At 42.9% G+C, this 19857-nt stretch overlaps 1 protein-coding gene, 1 non-coding gene and 1 pseudogene across 2 annotated transcripts in view; 1 reads left to right on the top strand and 2 right to left on the bottom strand.

The window, feature by feature from the left end:
- LOC144698055 (uncharacterized) overlaps window positions 1–12236 on the bottom strand; it is a 176866-nt pseudogene extending 164630 nt beyond the window's left edge.
- Window positions 1–19857, bottom strand: part of LOC144698562 (uncharacterized) — a 1040782-nt gene that overhangs the window by 53559 nt on the left and 967366 nt on the right. The window lies entirely within an intron of this gene.
- Window positions 2300–2381, top strand: trnas-aga (transfer RNA serine (anticodon AGA)). The gene has a single exon. It is a non-coding gene; the product is annotated as a tRNA-Ser (tRNA).

Raw genomic sequence — 19857 nt, 5'->3', positions numbered from 1 at the left:
CTTGAACCAAGTGTGATGTTTTCCAGCTCTGAGGCAAAACTTAAACTCTCACTTCTCTGATTCTGGTGGAGCTTTTAAACGTTTCCAATCAATGAAAAATCAATGCTTATTCAAACAAATTCAATAACTCGACGTTCCCTGACTGGGAATTGAACCCGGGCCGCGGCGATAAGAGCGCAGAATCCTGACCACTAGACCACCAAGGGAACTGTTCCAGCACTTTTTGATTTGGCTTATCTGCGCTGCATTTGCCTATTGTTTTTCAGTTCAGATCTCCATCACCACAAAACTGCCTGTTTAGGTTCAAGATAAACGACTTCTTCAGCCAATGAAAACAACGGTTGCTGTGATCTGGAACATGAAATTGAAAGTGAGGTGAAATAGCCCCACAAGCTGCTCATGTATAACTTTCAATTTCCAAAACCCTCCACCCTATTCGCTGTTGGTCCAATGGAAGCGCCAATTCCCAGTCACTGGACATCAGGGAAACTACCAACAAGGCTTGACATTTGGATTATGGAGGCAACTTATGACATTTTCTTTTTCATTCCCGATCTCCTTCACCAGAGACAACTTTCTCCGACTAATTGGTCGGTTTGGGTTGAACACAACTGACTTTTCCCCAATGACAAGAACCATTGCTGATGGCTGGAACATGAAATCGGTACTTTCCTCCTTTAAGACAGTTCTGAAAGCCTCCCCCTTTGACCGAGCTTTTAGACATCTGACCGAATATGTGTCTCAGTGTCACACTTTGATATATAATGCTCCTGGGGAACGTCTTATGACGTTTCATTCGGTAAAAGGCGCTGTTGTTGTAGGCTATATATAGAAAGTTTCAGTTTTTTATCTTTTTACTTTTAAAATCTTGCTGCTTGAAATTAAAAAAAAACACCAACTAATTACTGCGGCTCCTGTGAAACTTACAAGGCTGTCATTCATCACTGAAAGCAACTGACACACATTTAATTCAAAACACTTTCATGTCGCATCTCATTCTGCTTCTGTCCCTGTTTGGCCTCCAGCTTCCTCTACCCGTCCAGCCCCCAGGTTAATTAGCTGCTTGATGCAGACACAGCCAGTTCGTGGGAATGGGTAAAACTCGTTGGTAAAGAGACACCTGGATCTCATCTTCCTGGTTCTCCCAGATACTGATTACAGGAATGTGCACAGTGCCGATTATCCACAGTCAGTCTCCTCCCAGTTGTTCAGCTTTGTAATTGATTTTCACACTGGGTTTCAATGTGTAGAAAGCAGAGCTGTGATAAGCTTTATATTGTTCAGCAGATGTACTGCAAGAAGATACATGACAGGCTGATGATAGCAGTACTCTTTGGATGCGGTGAGCTCCAGTGAAGGATTGGCACCATTAATGTGTCGCTCAATTAGTCTCGTGACAAATCTCGTGCTGGAAATGACAAGAAAACTCACTGAATTTGTTGCTTGTTTAGGTTTCAAAAGAGCCAAATACAAGGTAAGAAAGCGCAACTCGCTCGAGTGGGTTATAAAATGGCAGAATGACCCGTGCTATTGGGAAATATAAAATTACAAAAAGTTACAGCACAGAAAGAGGCCATTAGGCCGGGCGTGCTGGTTTCAAAGAGCAGTAGTGATTGGTTGATCCTTCAGGAATGATATTTGTGTCAGTGCAAACAGTAGGCAGCAAATTTCGTACTTCTCCCACCCATATTTTGCCTCACACCAACATTTCTACAGTCAGTGCTTTGCACCCAACCCTTCTCCTCTCCTCTTCCTTCATTCCCTTGCCCCACTTGAACTAAGTGTGCTGTTTTCCAGCTCTGAGGCAAAACTTAAAACCACACTCCCCTGATTCTGGTGGAGTTTTAAACGTTTCCAATCAATGAAAACTCGTTCCAACAAATTGACATTCCCTGACCGGGAATCAAATGTGGGCCGCAGCGCTAAGAGCACCGCATCCTAACCATGAGACCACCAGGGAAGCTGCAACAATAGTTTTCGATTTGGCTTATCTACGCTGCTTTTGCCTATTGTTTTTCAGTTCAGATCTCTTTCATCACAAAACTGCCTGTTTAGGTTCAAGATAAACGACTTTGTCAGCCAATGAAAACAACGGTTGCTGTGAGCTTTCTAAGCTTATGTGATCATTCTCACTCTTTCATTCCCAATTTGGTGGGAAGAATGAGGAGAGACAGGATAAATTTCAGGGTTCCGGGGAAAAGGCCAGGTAATGGCCATGACAAGACGGGCAGAAAGATCGCTTTCTCTGCTGTAACCTTTACGATTTCATACAACTAATAATGGTATAGGAGCAACCTCTGTAGTCGTGGCCGAGTGGTTAAGGCGATGGATTAGAAATCCATTGGGGTTACCCCGCGCAGGTTCGAATCCTGCTGACTACGTTTCCTGTTATTTCTGACTTTAACTGAACACAGACAGAACTAATTATCGTTTGAATCGAGGAAAAGAGATCCAAACACATCCGTGATTTCTTATGCCCATTCATTGTCAGCCTTCTGCAAATCTCCAGTCGGAAATGAAAAAAAAGAGCTAATTTGGTGACATGATTTCATCCTGGCATTTGCCTCTCCTTAAGCCCCTGTCACTCTCGGTGTATATCTCTGTTTGTTCTTGTGTGGGTCAATGTGGTTTAGTTCCCCGAGGAGGTGAACACATTTTTATGAGCACAAACTGTATTCACATTCGTGGTGCAACTTCACATTACAATGTTACATTGAAAAATATCAGGATGAAAGAGACAACAGGAGTCTGTCTTTTTCTATGTATGGTGTACAACAACAACTTATATTTATAAAGCTCCTTTTACCTCATGAAACGTCACAAGGCGTTCCCCAGGAGCATTGTATAACAAAGTGTGACACTGAGCCACATATTCGGTCAGATGACTAAAAGCTCGGTCAAATGGGGAGGCTTTAAGAACTGTCTTAAAGGAGGAAAGTATCGATTTCATGTTCCAGCTCTCAGCAATGGTTTTTCTCATTGGCTGAAGACGTTACTTGTGTTCAAACGACATAGACCATTTGGTCAAAGAAACTTGTCCTTGGAAAAAGGGATCTGGAAAGGGAAAATGCCACAAGCAGCCTGAATGTGTCAAACTGCTGGGTTGGTGGTTAGAATGCGGTAATTTTATCAGTACAGCCTGCGTTCGATTCCTGGTTAGGGATTTGAAACTTATTCCTCCTGGGCGAGCTGATCAAATCAATGTGATTAATTTGCTGGTTGTAAATAACACTGTAAAGCTCTGCTAGAAATGATGGAGTAAGAGTGTAAGTTTCACATCGGAGCTTGAAATGTCACAAGGGCAAAACTCGGGAATAAACCCAGAGTCGGAGTGAGGGAGTGAAAATAAAAGAGAAGGACTGTGGTAGGTTGCAAAGCACTGACTATAGAGCTGGTGGTGCGAGGCAGAATATTATTCCTGTATTACCCATGTCACATGCAGCTCTAATTTCCTGATTTATCCCATGCCCAACATTACCACTTCAGTTTGGTGGCCTATAAACAATTCCCACCAATGTTTGCTGCCTCTTGTTGTTTCTTAGCTCCACCCAAACTAATTCCACATATTGATCCTTCAATCTAAGATCCTCTGTCACTAATGTGCCGATCTCGTTCCTTATTAACAGCGCGACCCCGCCTCGTTTTCCTTTTTTTCCATTCTTCCTAAAAGTATTCAGTCAACCAATCACACTGTTCTTTGAAAGCAGCACACAGGGCCGAATGGCCTCTTTCTTTGCTGTAACTTTCTGTCACTTTATTTTTCCTAATACCACGGTTAAGATGAACTTTCTTACCTTCCATATGATGCTTTGAATTCAAGACATTCAGCAAATTCAGCGAGTTTTCTTTTCATTTATGGCAGGGAATTTGGAACCAGACTCGTTGAGCGGCAACTAAATGTTCTCAATCGTCAGATGCAGCTCACCGAGTCCAAACAGGCACCGTGAGCATCAGCCTGTTATATACATTCTTGCTGTACATCTTCTGAGCTATAAGCTGATCACAGCTCCACTTTCTGCACATTGGAAGACATGGTGAAAATAAGCACAATTTCAAATCTTAACAAGGTGCATATTTGTGATTTTCTGTGTGTGTTAATGTCGTTCAGTTCCCCATTTTTACCACTCAAACATTGGCCATGTTAGTTATGTGGCTTCATGTTAAGGTGGTACAGGGAAAAAAAAGAGCAGTTTTAAAACATTTCTCTCTTTTCTTTGAGTGGAGGCTGTTCAGCAACTAAACCTCCAGATGTTACTGGGTGATAATTGAAGTTTTCACATGATCTTATTAAGTAGCTGAGAACGCTCGAATGGCCAATTCCTGATCATATTTTTTAATACTCTAATTCAGTGTCAATGTTGGTGAAGACAATGTTTGTGTCTAATCTGAATGTGGTAGTGAGGCCGAGTGGGCTCAGCCGCTGGTTCAGGTTTCGATCTCGCTGGTGATTTGGGCTTCACTCCCACCGCTGCCAAACCTTCTGGTGGTTTGTTATTTGAAGCGCTTCCAAAAATTCTCCGTGGGGTGAAGGGGCAGCTGAGCTGTGCAGTGTTGTATTTCAGTTGGAAGAATGAGGAGAGACAGTGTAAATCCCAGGGTGACTGGGAAAAGGTGGGACAATGGCACGGACTGGAAGACCTTCTTTCACTGGAACTCCCTGTATTCATTCTATTGTTTTAAACAAACAACATGCAGCCTTTACCCAGTTGTCCTGGCCGAGTGGTTCAGGCGTTTTTCCACATGGTTCGAATCCTCGCAACTCCCCTTCTTCTCATTCCTGATTGACACAAACTGTCTGCATAATAAATTATCAGTCAAATTAAAAAGAAAACCACCCAAACACCCCCGTGTTTCTTACTATTGTTCATCTGGAAACATTCACTACATTTGGCCCCTGAAATGGAACAATAATTGACCAAGTTGGTGACATCCTTGCTTTCTGGGTGTTTGTCTCTCCTGAGGCCTCTGTCACTCTCGGTGTATGTGTCGGTGTGTGTTCCTCTGTGTGTGACAATGCGGTTCAGTTCAAGGGGATGGACACGTTTTCACTTCATAAACTTGACTCACATTAATTGTGCAGCTTCGTATTAAAATGTCCAAGAGAAAAATATCAGGATGAAAGATGCAAGAGGAGTTTGCAATGTTTGGAAGGAGGTGCAGCTAAGAAGTGGAAGATGTGAATGATGTTATTGATGATTGAGAGGAATGTATTGTAACCTTGGGGCATTTGTAGGCCGATTACCTTCCACACTTTGAAATTCAGAACAAGCTGAGGCTCCAGGGAGGAAGGAACATTGATCTCCCTGAATTTTTGCATAGGGAACGATGACTGTGCATTCCCGGCTAGTTTACCCGGTAAAGCGTGAGACTTTTAATCTCAGCATCGTGGCTTCGAGCCCCACTCTGGGCGCCGCAGTTTTTTTAAAGCTTTGATGGGTGATCCCCAACTCCCCATCCCTCCAGCAGTGTCACCGCTCAAACTGAGTCTTTCTCCATCCCGCTTTGTTAATATCACAGCCGCTGGCTTCTGAGTCTTACTCTTCTGGAAACTAACTCACCTGGTCCCTTTACCCCGCCTTTTCCCCGGAGACCTGCATTTTCTGTCCAATTCTCTTTTGAAATCTGCCTCCCCCACATGCTCAGGGAGTGCATTGCAGATCCTAACCACTCGCTGTGTAACAGAGAAATCCCTTTAGAATTACCGGCTTCGGGACAAGCAGAATACTCATTAACAGACAAAACACCGAAAGGCTCGAAGGGAGACGGCACCGGTTGTAGGAGAGCTGGTTCCCAGTGACATGGATGTGTCTGCAATGGGTGGGATCAGACTTTTTCCATGTGCCCACAATGAATGTCCCACCCTTTATTTGGGAAGAGTAAAACTGAGAGGGAATAATTGTTATTGCAGTCGTGGCAATCTGAAGCTTTCTCTCACTGAGCCATTGGTTTAGGATATCTTACAGAGTGCAAGTGCTTCTATTAAGTCTCTGTGGTGCAATTGATCAGCGCATTTGGCTGTTAATTGAAAGGCTGGTGGTTCGAGACAACCCAGGGACGAAGCTGGCACTTTTTTCGCCCCATCATTACTCATTAACGCTCTGATTTGTTTCGGGGCCCTGAAACTACAAGAAAATCCATCCCACACCCCACGTTGAAAACTCGGCTGTCACCCACTGAGTTCCCACACCAAGCTCTGTTTATGGATATTCATTTCGGACATAACAAAGAATATCAACAATCGTGAACCCCCATCTAAATCAATAGAGATTTATGAGGCTATTTGATTGAAACAAGCCCATCAATTAATCGCTCTTCCTCAGCTCCACAGTGAGTGATACAGGAACAAGTCGCAATAGTCCAGCCCCGCACTCTCCAATCACCCGTTGCCAGCGGAAACATCTTCTTATTTTGCTGAATGTTATCTTCAGAAATGCTGAAGAGCGAATCTAATGTGGCTGCAAGATCCAGCATTCAGTTCACATTCAACAACAAACAGGAATGGGAGTGATGCAACTTTTCCACACAGCTGGGTGATAATGTTTACCCGAGCACTGAATGGAGTAACTTGCACATGTGAAATGAGTGGGGTAACCACAACGCTACAGGAACATTTCTCTGCCTGGATCCCAATGGAGCTGTCTGGAATGTTAAACTGTGACGTCATGCAGCAGCACTTTGGGTCTTTGTTTTGAAGAAATGGAATTCGGCTGTTCTCATTAGGAATGCTGGAGACAGACTGATCAACAATGTCATCATCAAATGGCACAGCGCAGCAAGAGGACCTTCCGCCCATTCTATTTGTACCCAGCCTTTTACAAAGATCTTGCCTGTTAGTCCCAGTTTCCTTCACCTTTTCCATGAATCAGAAATTTCTCCCTTTCAATCATTTCCAAATTCCCTTTTGAAGAAGGAGTTTCTGCAGAATCCATGCAGTTTGCCTTAATGAACATTTCCCTTACCCAATGAAATGAAGAGTTGGACTATGCTTCCTTCTGAAGTTTTTGATATAAACATTAGTTATTTGTGCAATTAATTTCATATTGAATTTACAAAAGACGTTTATTCTGATCTGACATGTCTTCAGAATTTTATCAGTCATGATGACCATGAAACTATCACTGATTGCTGTACAAACCCATTCACCAGTCCTTTAGGGAATTCAATCGGTCGTCCTTACCTGGTCTGACCCGCCTGTGACTCCAGACCAACAGTGATGTGGTTGATTCTTAACTGCCCTCCGAAATGGTTTAACAAGTTACACAGCTCAAGGACAATTCTGGATGGGCAACAAATGCTGGCCAGTGATGCTCATGAAAGAATGAAGATCCATGATGAGGAGCGATGAAAAGTGATTTTGTACCATCTCTCCTATTCCCTTGTGTTCAATCACAGTATCAGTTGCGCCTGCCTTTAGGGTAATGCTAGTCTTTGGATCACACTAGTAGTCATCTTTAAGTCATTAGGTAACTGTGAATTTGCATTTGTAAGCTCATTAATTCCTGTTGTTGACTAAAGAAACTGGTATTTTTTTTGTGCCTAGTCAGTTTCATCATCCCTCCTGAATTTGAGAATGATTTTTGAAGTTGGCGAAGGGCAAATTTAATGTGGTGGCAAGGAACTATATTCAGTTAATATTCAGCAACAAATGTGAATTATGGAACTTTCCCTCACACTTAGATGTGTAAATCTCGATAATGTTTCTACCCATTTCCAGACAGTGGGCCTTTTGCATGTACTTGATAACCACTACACTACAGAAACAATGGACAGAACCACAGAGAGTGACTTAGTATATCAAACCGTGCAGCCTTACTGCACTCCCGAACCCTGGTTTGTGGAAGTCCAATTCGGCTGAAAAACATAGCCATGCGGCAGAGAAATTGATCTGAAATTAGAATCATAAAATGACACAGCACATCAGCAGGTCATTCAACACTTCACACATGTACGAACTATCTCACTGTAATTCGTCTCATTTTTGTCTCTTTCTCATAACTGTGCCTTTTGGAGAAAATCATTCAAAGCTTGGGGAAGTGCCAATGACACATGGCTGTGAGATAATGTATTCAGTTATTGTTTAGCAACAAACAGGACTTGTGCAACTTCTCACAATTAGATGATTCAGTTTTGACAATGTCTCTGCCAGCTTTTGAACCAGTGACCTTGCGTAGGTGAAGCGAATGTGATAACCACTATTTGTATTTTTATTCATTTATGGGACATTGGCATCGCTGGCTAGGCCGCTACACTACAGAAACAATTTGCGAGAAAATGCCAAAGGGACTTGTATAGAATTTCAAACTGTGTAGACATGCTGCACTGCAAGATCCTGTTTCACAGGTATAAAATTGGGGCGGGGCATTTTGGAATTCTGCAGAGAAATTGATTTAATTGTAAATTGACACCGCTCATTAGGCGGCCATTCGACCCATCAGGTTTGTGCTTTCTTCAAAGAGCTAACCACTTAGCTCCAATATCATTCTCTTCCTTCATAACCCTGCAGGTTTTTTTTCCATTTCAAATAATTATGAATTCCCTTTTGAAAACTCTGAGTTAAGAAAAACAATATTGAAAGAGGTGCAGGAGCTTCTGCAGTGTCCATGCACAGTGTGTGAAAATTAACAAAGTTTCCATGAGCCAGTGACACGGAGAGTTGAATTGGGGATTCATGTGTTGTCTTCAAAATAAAGAGGAATATTTATTTATGAAATTGATTTCCTATTGAATATTTAAATGAAGTTTATTCTGACCAAGCATCTCAGTCGATATATACAATGTAATTCCCCTTATTGTACAGCCTGTTACAGAAGCTGTTATAGAAAAGAGGGAAAGGTTTGCTGCAGCTATACAAAGCCCTGGTTAGATCACACCTGGAGGACTGTGTATAGTTCTGGGAACGGCACCTTATAAAGGATCAATATTGGTCTTGGAAACAGGGCAGTGCTGATCCAGCAGAATGTCAGTTCTGGAATGTAAGTGGACATTCTCCCCTCCGCAACTTGATGTCATCCAAAACTGCTGTCCGTGTCTTCACTCACAGCAAGTCCCATTCCCCCATCAACCGATACTCGCTGACCAACATTGGCTCCCGGTCAAAGAATGCATTTACTTCAAACTTTCTTATCCTTGTGTTCAAATCTCCCGTTGTTCTCGCCCCTCCCTAACTCTGAGATCTCCTCGAACGCCACACGTCTCTGTGATATCTGTGCCCCTCTAATTCTGGCCTGTTGTACGTTCCCAATCAGAATCGCTCCACCATTGTTGACCGTGGTTTCAGTTACTGAGGCTCCAAGCTCTGGAATTCCCTCCCTCCACCTCGATCTCTCTTTCCTCCTTTAAGACTTTCCATAAAACCTATCTCTTTGACCAAGCTTTTGTTCACCTGGCCCCACATCTCCATATGTGTGTCAGTGTCAGACTCTGTTACATAATGATCCTGTCAACCATCTTTGGAGGTTTCATTACGTTAAAGGCGCAATCCAAATGTAGCTGTTGTTGTATTGGGCATATAGAGAAGGAGACAAGCTCCTCTTCCAACTTTCACCCTGATATTTTTTGATCTGAAGTTGCACAACGAATATGAATAAAGTTTGTTCTGTTCAAAATGTGTCCAATCCCTTGGGGAACTGAACCACATTGACACTCACACAGACGAACGGAAAGAAGAAACCACGGGAGTGTTTGTATAATTTTGATTCCGTTTATCCAACAATTAATTCCATGGGCACTTTATTAAAATCAGGAATGATGAGAACTGGAGTCGGTAGGATCTGTGCCTCTGTGAGGAGACCCCACAGGATTCCAACTCCATCCCCTTAACCACTCCGCTGTGAACACAGGACCTGCACTGACATCACTGCTCTTTGTATAAAATCAGAGACGGCTACATCATGCGGTCATTCAGCATGTTGTCTCTCTGGAAGAGCAACTCAACTACTGTATTTCCACACCCCGCCTTTTCCCCACAGCAACTCACCTCGTTCTTTCTGTCAAAATACAACACCGTGTATTCAATATGAGGTGGCAACTGCTTGTCCTAATGGGGCTGCTAAATGTTTAGCAGCGGTGGGAGTCGAACTCACGACTCCATAAACACCTTAAACCGCTCGGCCACGCTACCACATGGGTGGAATTCATTAATCATTCCCTTCACATATTTTGGCACTGAAATGGAACAAAAGCAACAGAGAAGGCATAGGCAAAATACTGCGGATGCTGGAAATCTTAAACAAAAGCAAAAAATGCTGGAAAAACTCAGCAGGTCTGACAGCATCTGTGGAGAGAAAGGGAAGTAGAAATATGAAGTCCTACTTCCCTTTAGCTCTGAAGAAGAGTCATACGGACTCGAAACGTTAAGTCTGTCTTTCTCCCAACAGATGCTGTCAGACCTGCTGAGTTTTTCCAGCATTTTTTGTTTTTGTTTCAGAGTAGGATTAGGTCATTCGGAACCTCAAACTAGCTCCGTCAGTAAATCAGATCGTCCTGCACTTCGTAACAAACAGAAATCATCTCCACTCAAAAACACAATGAGCTGCAGTGAAGGGTCGGGACCATTTAAACTCAATGAACTGATCTGGTTCCAAATCTCCTGCTGGAAATGACAAGAAAACTTCTCACTGAATTCACTCCGGGTCTTGACTTCAGAAGGACAGGACACAAAGTAACAAAGTACATTTCGATAAAATGTGTTATAAAATGGCAGAATGACTGGGAAAGAGCATCCGTGCTCTTGGGAAACATAAAATTATGGAAAGTTGCAGCTAAGAAAGAGGCCATTCGGCCCTGGTCTGCTGCTGTCAAAGAGCAGTTGTGATTGGTTGATCTGGAGTGGTTAATTACTCTTCCATTTCCGACTGTGAATTTAGGGAATATTTGCAGATGAAGAGAAATAAGAATCACTGGGTATTTGGATGTTTTATATTCAATTTAACGGATAACTAATTCTACAGACCGTCAGTTAAAATCAGGAATGATAAGAAGCATAAACTACAGGGCTCAAACCTGCGTGAGAAAACTCCAGCCAATTTCCAGTCCATCAGTTTAACCAATTCACCACAATACTTAGTGAAAGTTCGCTATTATTTGTATAAAATAATAGAATGGAGACAGGGAATAACAGAGAAAGAAGATTTTCAGTCCGTGCCATTGCCCTAACCACCTCTCCCCATTCCCCCAACCAAAATGCAACACTGCACAGGTCAGCCGTCCCCTGGCCGCACGGAGGATTTTTTGGAAGCGTCTCAAACAACAAACCACTGAAAGTTTAGCAGCTGTGGGACTGGAGCCCAAAGCAGGAAAGCCTCAGCCAGCATCTTAGTCCACTCGGTAACTCAGTACCACATTTAGAGCAGAAACAACCATTGCCTTGACCGGCATCGGCTCTGAATTAGAGTGTGGGAAAAATATGATCAGGAATAGGCCATTCGGCCCCTCGAGCATTCTCAGCTATTTAATAAGATCATGTGAAAACTTCAATCATCCTCCGCTTTGTAACATCCGGGCATTTAGTAGCTGAACAGTTTCCACCCAAAAAGAAACAGAAAGAAATGTCCTCTTGCATCTTTTAAAACAGCGCTTTTGTTTTCACTGGACCATCTTAATCTGAAGCCACAAAACTATCGTAAACAATGTTTGGGTGGTAAAATTGAGGAACTCAACCACATTGACACACACAGAGGAACAGACACAGACATCGACACCGAGAGTGACAGAGGACAAGGGTTTGTTTCTAAGGAGAGACAAACACCCAGAAAGCAAACATGACACCAACCTGGCTCCGTTTTTGTTCCATTTCCGACTAGAAGTTTCGTGAATATTTTTGTGAATGAACGGAAATAGGAAAACGCCCCAGTGTTTGGATGGACTTGATTCAATGAAACCGATAATTAACTCTGTAAACACAGAGTTAAAACCAGGAATAATGAGAAGCGGGAAACCCCAATGGATTTCGACTCCATCACCTTCACCACTCAGTCACCACGACTGACTCAATGCACAGGGTAATGTTGTTAGTATGAAATCATGGGTGGCTACAGCAGAGAAGGAGAACATTCTTGTTTGTGCCGGCTCTCTGGAAGAGCAATTTAACTCATTCCATAACCCTCGTCTTTTTCCTCAAAGCAATTTATTTTGAATCTGTCTCTCCTCGTCCTTCCTGTTAAAATGAAACACCGCACACAAACCGTACAATTCGATTTGAGCTGGCACTTGTTCAACTCGCTGTTCAAGCTGCTCATGTAGAACTTTCAATTTCCAAAACCCACCAACCTCATCACTGCGGCTCCTGTGAAACTGACAAGGGAACACACGGCAGAAATTCATCACTGAAAGTAACTGACACACATCAAATTCTAAACACGTTTACCTTGGTAGGAGGCTGTGGCACAGTGGTACTTTCACTGGTTTGGGATTCTGGGGATCAAATCTCACCATGGCAAATGGTGAAATTTGTTTTCAATGAAACATCTTGTGATCATCACTAATGGCAGTAGGGACGAAAATCTGCAGTCCCAGCAATAACTCTTATATACTCTCTGGAAGAGGGCTGAGCTAGCCAGGGACTACCCACCCATCCAGTTTATGAACCCAATCTTTCCCTGGAAAGCAGGGAATGGGAATGTAGGACACGAGAAGGGTTCACAGGACCTGATTGTCCCAGACACTGATAATAGGAATGTGCACAGTATCAATTATCCACAGTCTTGTGTATGTTGTTAAACATTGAAATTATTTTGAACTGATTTTCAATGTGAAGAATCGGAATGAGCTTATTTTGTTCAGTAGATATACAAGAAGGTACATGCTCATGTGCAAGCACTGTGTGTTTGAAACTCAAGTGAATGGTTCCGATCATTTCTGCAGTTGTACTAGTCTGGTTTCAAATTCAGTTCCTAATCCGTTTAGTGTCTGAGATTCAAAGTGTTGGATAGAAGGGCAAGATATACATCTCGCGAGATTAAGTTATGAAATGCCAGAATAACTTAGAGAGATGCAACCGGGGTGTTAGGAAACACAAAATGACAGAAAGTTACAGCAAATAAAGAGGCCATTTGGCCCTGTGTGCTGCTTTCAAAGAGCAGTGTGATTGATCTGAATATTCAAGGGTATTCGTAATTTAGGAAGGATAGACAAAAAAGGGAAAGGAGGCGGGGTCGCGCTCTTAATAACGACAAGATCGGTACATTCATGAGAGAGGGTCTTAGATTGAAGGATCAAGATGTCGAATCAATTTTGGGGGAGCTAAGAAACGGGCAAGAGGCAACAAACATTGGTGCGAGTTGGTCAACAAACTGCAGTGGTAATGTTGGGCACTGTAATAAATCAGGAAATTAGAGCTGCAAGTAACATGGGTAATACAGGAATAATATTCGGCTGTGCACCACCAGCTCTATAGTCAGTGCTTTGTAACCCATCACAGCCCTTCTCTTTCATTTTCACGCCCTCTGGATCTGTTCTTGACTTGTTGCACGTGTGACATTTCCAGCCCTGATGTGAAACTTTGACTCTCACTCCCCTGACTCTGACAGAGATGTTCTGTGTTGCTTTCAGCCAGGAAGACAATAACATTGGTTTTAAAAGTTCGCCCAAGGGCAGTAAATCCCAATTTCCTGACAGGGAATCGAACCGGAGGTACAGCAGTGAAAGTGCTGAACCCTAACCAGTCGGCCATCAGGGAAGCTGTTAACAGGGCTGGAAATTTGGCTCATGAAGGCTGATTTTGGCATTTTTTCATTCCCGATTCCTTTCACCAGAGATAAATTTCTCTGACCAAATGGTCTGTTCAGGTTGAACACAATGAGCCAACGAGAAGAACCATTGCTGTTATCTGGAACATGAAATCGATAGTTTCCTCCATTAATACAGTTCTTCACCTTTGACAGAGCTGTTAGTCACCTGACCGAATATGTGACTCGGTGTCACACTTTGTTATATAATGATCCTGGGGAACACCTTGTGGCGTTTCATTAGGTTAAAGGCGCTTTATAAATATAAATTGCTGTTGCAGTTTAACATACAGAGAAATAGACAAACTCCTCTTGCATCTTTTACCCTGAGAGTTTTTCCTTGTAATATTTTAAAATGAAGTTCCACAACTAAAGTAAATGAAGTTTGTGCTGGTAAAATGTATTCAATCCTTCGGGGAACTGAAGCACATTGGCACATACAGAGGAACACACACAGACGGATACACCGAGTGTGACAGAGGCCTAAGGAGAAACAAACGCCCAGAAAACAAGATGTCACCAACTTGGCTCAGTTTTTGTTTCATATCCGACTGGAGACTTGCAGAAGACTGACACAGAAATGGATTTGTTTGGATGGTTTTTCTTCTATTTGAATGAGAATTAATTCTACAGTCAAGCAGAAATAACGAGAAGCACAGTCAGCAAGATTCAAACCAACGTCAGGAGGCCCCAATGGATTTTAAACCCATTCACCTTAAACATTGGACAACAACTACAGAACTTGCTAACATGCTAATATTATTTGTTTAAAATCATAGAATGGTTACAGCAGGGAAAGTGGGCCTTCTGCCCGTCCTAGCATTGCCATTACCTGACCTTTCTCCAGAACCCTGCAATTTACACTGTCTGTCGTCGTTCTTCCTACAAAATAATAGCATGTTTAGTTAAAACACAGAAGACTCGTTCAGCCAATAACAGCATCGAGTGTGTTAGATATGAACATGAAGTGAACAGTGAGGTGAAATACTGCCACAAGCTGCGGATGTACAACTTTCAATTTCCAAAACCCACCAACCTCATCAATGCGGCTCCTCTGAAACTTTCAAGGTAAATATTGATCCTTAAAAGGGGCCGCCCCCAGATCTATTCACAGTCCTCCAGGTGTGATCTAACCAGGGCTTTGTATAGCTGTAGCAAACCTTTCCCTCTTTTCTATAACAATCTCTGTAACAGGTTGTACAGCAAAATATATTAGATTGTATATTTCGACTGAGAAAAATGAGGAGGCGCTTGAACTCACAGCCATGTGTCCTGGTCAATGTTCACGAATATTAATCCGCAATATAATGAAAAAAACATTTAGGCCGGCATCGAGCCCCTCCGAAATCTATAGAATTATTGGATTCAAACAAACCCATCAATTATTCTCACTTCCTCAGCTCCACAGTGAGTGAGACAGGGAAAAGCAGAAAAACAGCAATATTCCGGCCCCGCACTCTCCACTCACCTGCTGCCAGCAGAAAGCAGCGACTGCAGCTTCAATGAGCGGGTTACTGCCCATCCCTGGAACACAAGATACTCCAACCCGGGCCAAACTTCCCAATTCACCGAACACAGGCTCAAGGAAACGCAGGTAGATTATATCCCGGTCCCTAACCTCCGAGCAGCATTTACTGAATACCCGAGGGAACGAATCACAAACAAAAGTAACACCAACTTTCTAAATCTTTTTATTGGATGTGTTCATTTCATTTTAAGTTCTGTAGATGGGAAAATGGCCGAAATAGAGGTTGGTGAATAACAGCTTGGAACCTTGTTCCTCTCGCCCACTGCAATGCTGATCCTTCCAATTTACAGGTATTTGGGGGCAATTATCAGTTTGATACTCAGATTAGCTCCGTCTCCATATTATAAGATGAATCTAGAAGCACTAGAGAAGGTAGAACCATAGAACCATAGAACACTACAGCACAGAAAACAGGCCATTCGGCCCTTCTAGTCTGTGCGGAAATATTATTCCACCAGTCCCATTGACCTGCACCTAGTCCATAGCCCTCCAGACCTATCCCATCTGTGTATCTATCTAATTTATTCTTAAAACTTAAGAGTGAGCCCGCATTTACCAGGTCAGATGGTAGCTCGTTCCACACTCTAACCACTCTCTGAGTGAAGAAGTTCCCCCTAATGTTCCCCCTAAACCTTTCCCCTTTCACCCTAAAGCCATGTCCTCTCGTGTTTATTTCTCCTAATCTAAGTGGAAAGAGCCTACTCGCATCTACTCTGCCTTTTCCCCTCACAATTTTGTAAACTTCTATCAAATCTCCCCTCATTCTTCTACGCTCCAAGGAATAAAGTCCTAATCTGTTTAATCTTTCCCTGTAACTCAACTCCTTAAGACCCGGCAACAATAAAGATTTACTGGATTGATGTTAGAACTGAAAAGTTTTAACATTCAACAAAGATTGAATTGATTAAACAGGTTTTCTCTAGAAAACAGGGTGAGGCATGACCTGATCGAAGCCTTTAATATTCCGAAAGGGTTTGGAAGATGCTTCCACTTATGGATAGACAAGAATAAATAAAAGTTGGTCACCAGGAAATCCAATGTCCAATTCAGAAGCAACGTCTTTAATCAAAGATAAAAGCAGAAAATGATGGAAATACTCAGAAAATATGGGAATTAAACTATGTCTCTCCTCAGACGCTACCAGACCTGTTTAGAATTCGAAGTTCTGTTTTTATTTCAGATTTACAGCATCGCCTTTCATTTTGTTCTTCAGAAGAGAATGTAGAGCCCATTGCCAGAGGATTAGAAATCCAAGTCTGTGCTGGACACGCCTAGGTAAAGTCACACTGTGAAAACATCATTCAGCAGCTAATTATGGAAAAAAGTTTACTCGATCATCTGATTAGCTAACACAGCAGCAGTCACATCTGATGGAGAAAATTTAGAGATTTCTTGCGTGTGAAGGCATTTACTCAGTTTGGCCACCAGTGAACAATCCAGCTATAAAAGTTCAAAGGATTTGCTCCGCAATAGGCGCATTCTTACTGACAAGACGGAGTTTAAATGCTTGGTGTATGGAAGGAGAAATCACTTCTTCACCTCAAATGCGAAGAATCCAGTGAATTCACATCTAACTGTAGGGGTTTGTTTTGTTGTTAATTACACCCAGGACAGAAGCATGGTAGAGGCCGATACAATTTATCGTATCAATTGATTGTATAATTTAAACCTTGACCATAAAGCTGCAATTACCATCGGATCATAAAAATTTATTGGATATGCAATTACGTCCTCCCACCCAGCATTCAATGCGGGACAGAATGTGCCCTATCCAGAGCGCCAGGGTCGTACGCATGCGCATTGCGGAGTCTGATTCGCACCTGCGCATTGCGGGCTCTTGGCTGAACATGCGCAGTGCTGTCCTGTGACTCGAGTGGCAGAGTGGGTGAGAAAATGGCGACTGGAGCAAAATAACAGAGTTAGTGGGTGTGCGGGAGGAATGGAGCCAGCGGAGTGGGCAGGGAGGTTTTATAAACACTTGGTGCAGCCCGCAGAGCCTTAATCAGAAACTACAGGCCCCGCGTTTGCAGCGAACAGACCGGATATGGCTGGGTCTCCCTCTGCTCGGCCCGGGGGCGCGGCTGTGCAGCAGAGCGCATGCGCGGTCATCCTGGTCCAGGTAGCAGGAGGACAGAATGTTGTGAATATCCTGGACTGACAGGGATGGATTTTGGAAACTCCTTTTCCAGAGGGTTAGAAGGGGAGGATTTACACACAACAAACTCAAACCAAGAGAAATATTTCTCATTTTCTGTCCTGGACTGACAGTGATTCATTGTTTTGTAATCTTTTCATAGGATATCACATGGGAAGGATTTGCAGACGGGAAACTCAAACCAAACATCAGATCAAGATCTGACAGACTCACTCGATTCATCAACCTTTGAGAGTAAGTAATGAGTTTCAGGTCATTATCACTCATTGTGTAAAATTTTTGCTCACACCCCTCCTGTAAATCTTGCTTCTTAACTTAAATCTGTGTCCCATAACCCTTTTATGATCAGATAATGTGAACAGCTTTTCTTTAACTACCTCATGTAAACCAATCATTAACTTGTATACCTCTATCAAATTTCCCCTCAATCTACTTTGCTCCAAGGAGAACAACACCAGTTTTTCCAAACTAATCTAAAATCCTTCACCCGTTGAACCACTCTGGTAAGTCTCCTCTGCACCCTCTTAAGGACCCTCACATCCTTCATAATGTGTTGTGATCAGTGGTTTACACAAACCCAGATGTTCTGTGTCCATGTCTGTGATGTCATCACAGATCGACAATTACACTGTGACATCAGCACACATCGATAATTACACTGTGACATCAGCACACGCCGACAATTGCGCGGTGACATCACCCCGCTCCCAGGGTATTTCCTCAACTGGGAGATTTTTCTCTGACTTCAGTGCTTCTGATATCTTTCCAGCTACAGTCTCTGGCAGGAGTTTCCAAAGCTGAAAAGAGTTAAATTGTTTCACAGGTGAGTAGTTTTGACAATTCATCTACAATTTGGAGCTTTTAGTCCTCTGTTATCCGTGTGAGGTCCGACAGCTCAGCGGCTGGTGTGACTCCTTTACTGTGGATCTGATTCTGTGTCTATCCATTGCTCTGTTTCACCTCTGCCCTCCCTGATCGCCTCTCTGCTGTTGTCTAACTTTCTCTGTCTCTAATAGTGGGTGTATTTTAGCTCTTTTTAGGATTTTACGGTTACTTCTGCCAACTGCTGCCCTGACCATGTGCTGCTGGCTTACCAGCTATAGCTTCCCACCATGTCTTTCATAGTCAGGAGTTGTTTTTCCTGCGATATAGTCCATCTCGCTTCTACCCCTGAGCTTATATTGATCATCAGCTTCTGTATCATTTTTATTCCCTGTAGTTCATTCTGCACCCCTGAAATGTTAACTCTGTTTCTCTCTCCACAGATACTGCCTGACCTGCTGTGTATTTCCAGCATTTTCTCTTTTTATTTCAGATTTCCAGCAGCTGCAGTATTTTGCTATTATTTTATTGGCAGGCAAAGTTACTGAGGTGGAAATAGATGGTCTTAGTGATATGTAGTCAGAAGCTCAGCTTAGGGTGAAATATGACACTAAGGTTGTGAACAGTTTGGCTCAGCCTCAGAGTTGTCAGAGAGATGGATGGCATTGATGGTTAGGGAGTGGAGTTTGTAGCAGGGACTGAAGACAATGGCTTCAATCTTCCCAATATTTAAATGGAGGATATTTCTGTTCATCCAACACTGGATGTTAAACAAGTCAGGATGGTGTGTGACTTGGAGGGGAACTTGGAGGTGATGGTGTTCACATACATCTACCCTGGTCATTCTAGGGGATGGAGGTTGAGGGTTTGGGAGATGTTGGTAGAATTGCAGATGCATAAAATTCCTTTCCTTCACCCCCTGCCTCTCCCATCTCCCTCTCTATTTCCCCCAGTAGATGCTGGTGTTTTGTATAGTCCCTGACCAGTTGGCAGGTTTTTCTTCCCTGAAGGACATTAGTGAACCAGTTGGGTTTTTATAACAATCCAGCAGTTTTCATGGTCACTTTTTCCTGGTACTGGCCCCACAAATTACCAGATTCATTCACCTCAATTTCACAACCTGTTTTTGTGTTATTGTGGTTTCTCTCTCATTCACTTTTGTCTATTTAAACTATTTCCCCAGGATTTTCAATTGGGAAACCCAATGTTTCATCAGAATCTAACGGTGTCGCACAATTAGTCGTAACCTGAATTTCATCGGATTTTGAACATGGAAGGAAAAAGCACCGTTCACCGTGGGGAGAAACCGTACATGTGTTCTCTGTGTGGACGAGGCTTCAGCCGATCATCTGGCCTGTCAAAACATAAATGCAGTTACAGTGGGGAGAAACCATGGAAATGTGGAGACTGTGGGAAAGGATTCAATTATCCATCCAGGCTGGATACTCACCAGCGCACACACACTGGGGAGAGGCCTTTCACTTGTTCTGTATGTGAGAAGGGATTTGTTGATTCATCCACCCTCCTGAGACACCAGCTCATTCACACTGAAGAGAGGACATTCACCTGCTCCGAGTGTGGAAAGGGATTCAATCGGGCATTCAACCTGCTGAGGCACCAGCGAATTC

The sequence above is a fragment of the Cetorhinus maximus genome, chromosome 23, assembly GCF_964194155.1.
Source record: "Cetorhinus maximus chromosome 23, sCetMax3.hap1.1, whole genome shotgun sequence".
Classification (NCBI taxonomy): domain Eukaryota; kingdom Metazoa; phylum Chordata; class Chondrichthyes; order Lamniformes; family Cetorhinidae; genus Cetorhinus; species Cetorhinus maximus.
The sequence above is the reverse complement of the archived record's forward strand: the minus strand, read 5'-3'. Positions and strand labels throughout refer to the sequence as shown.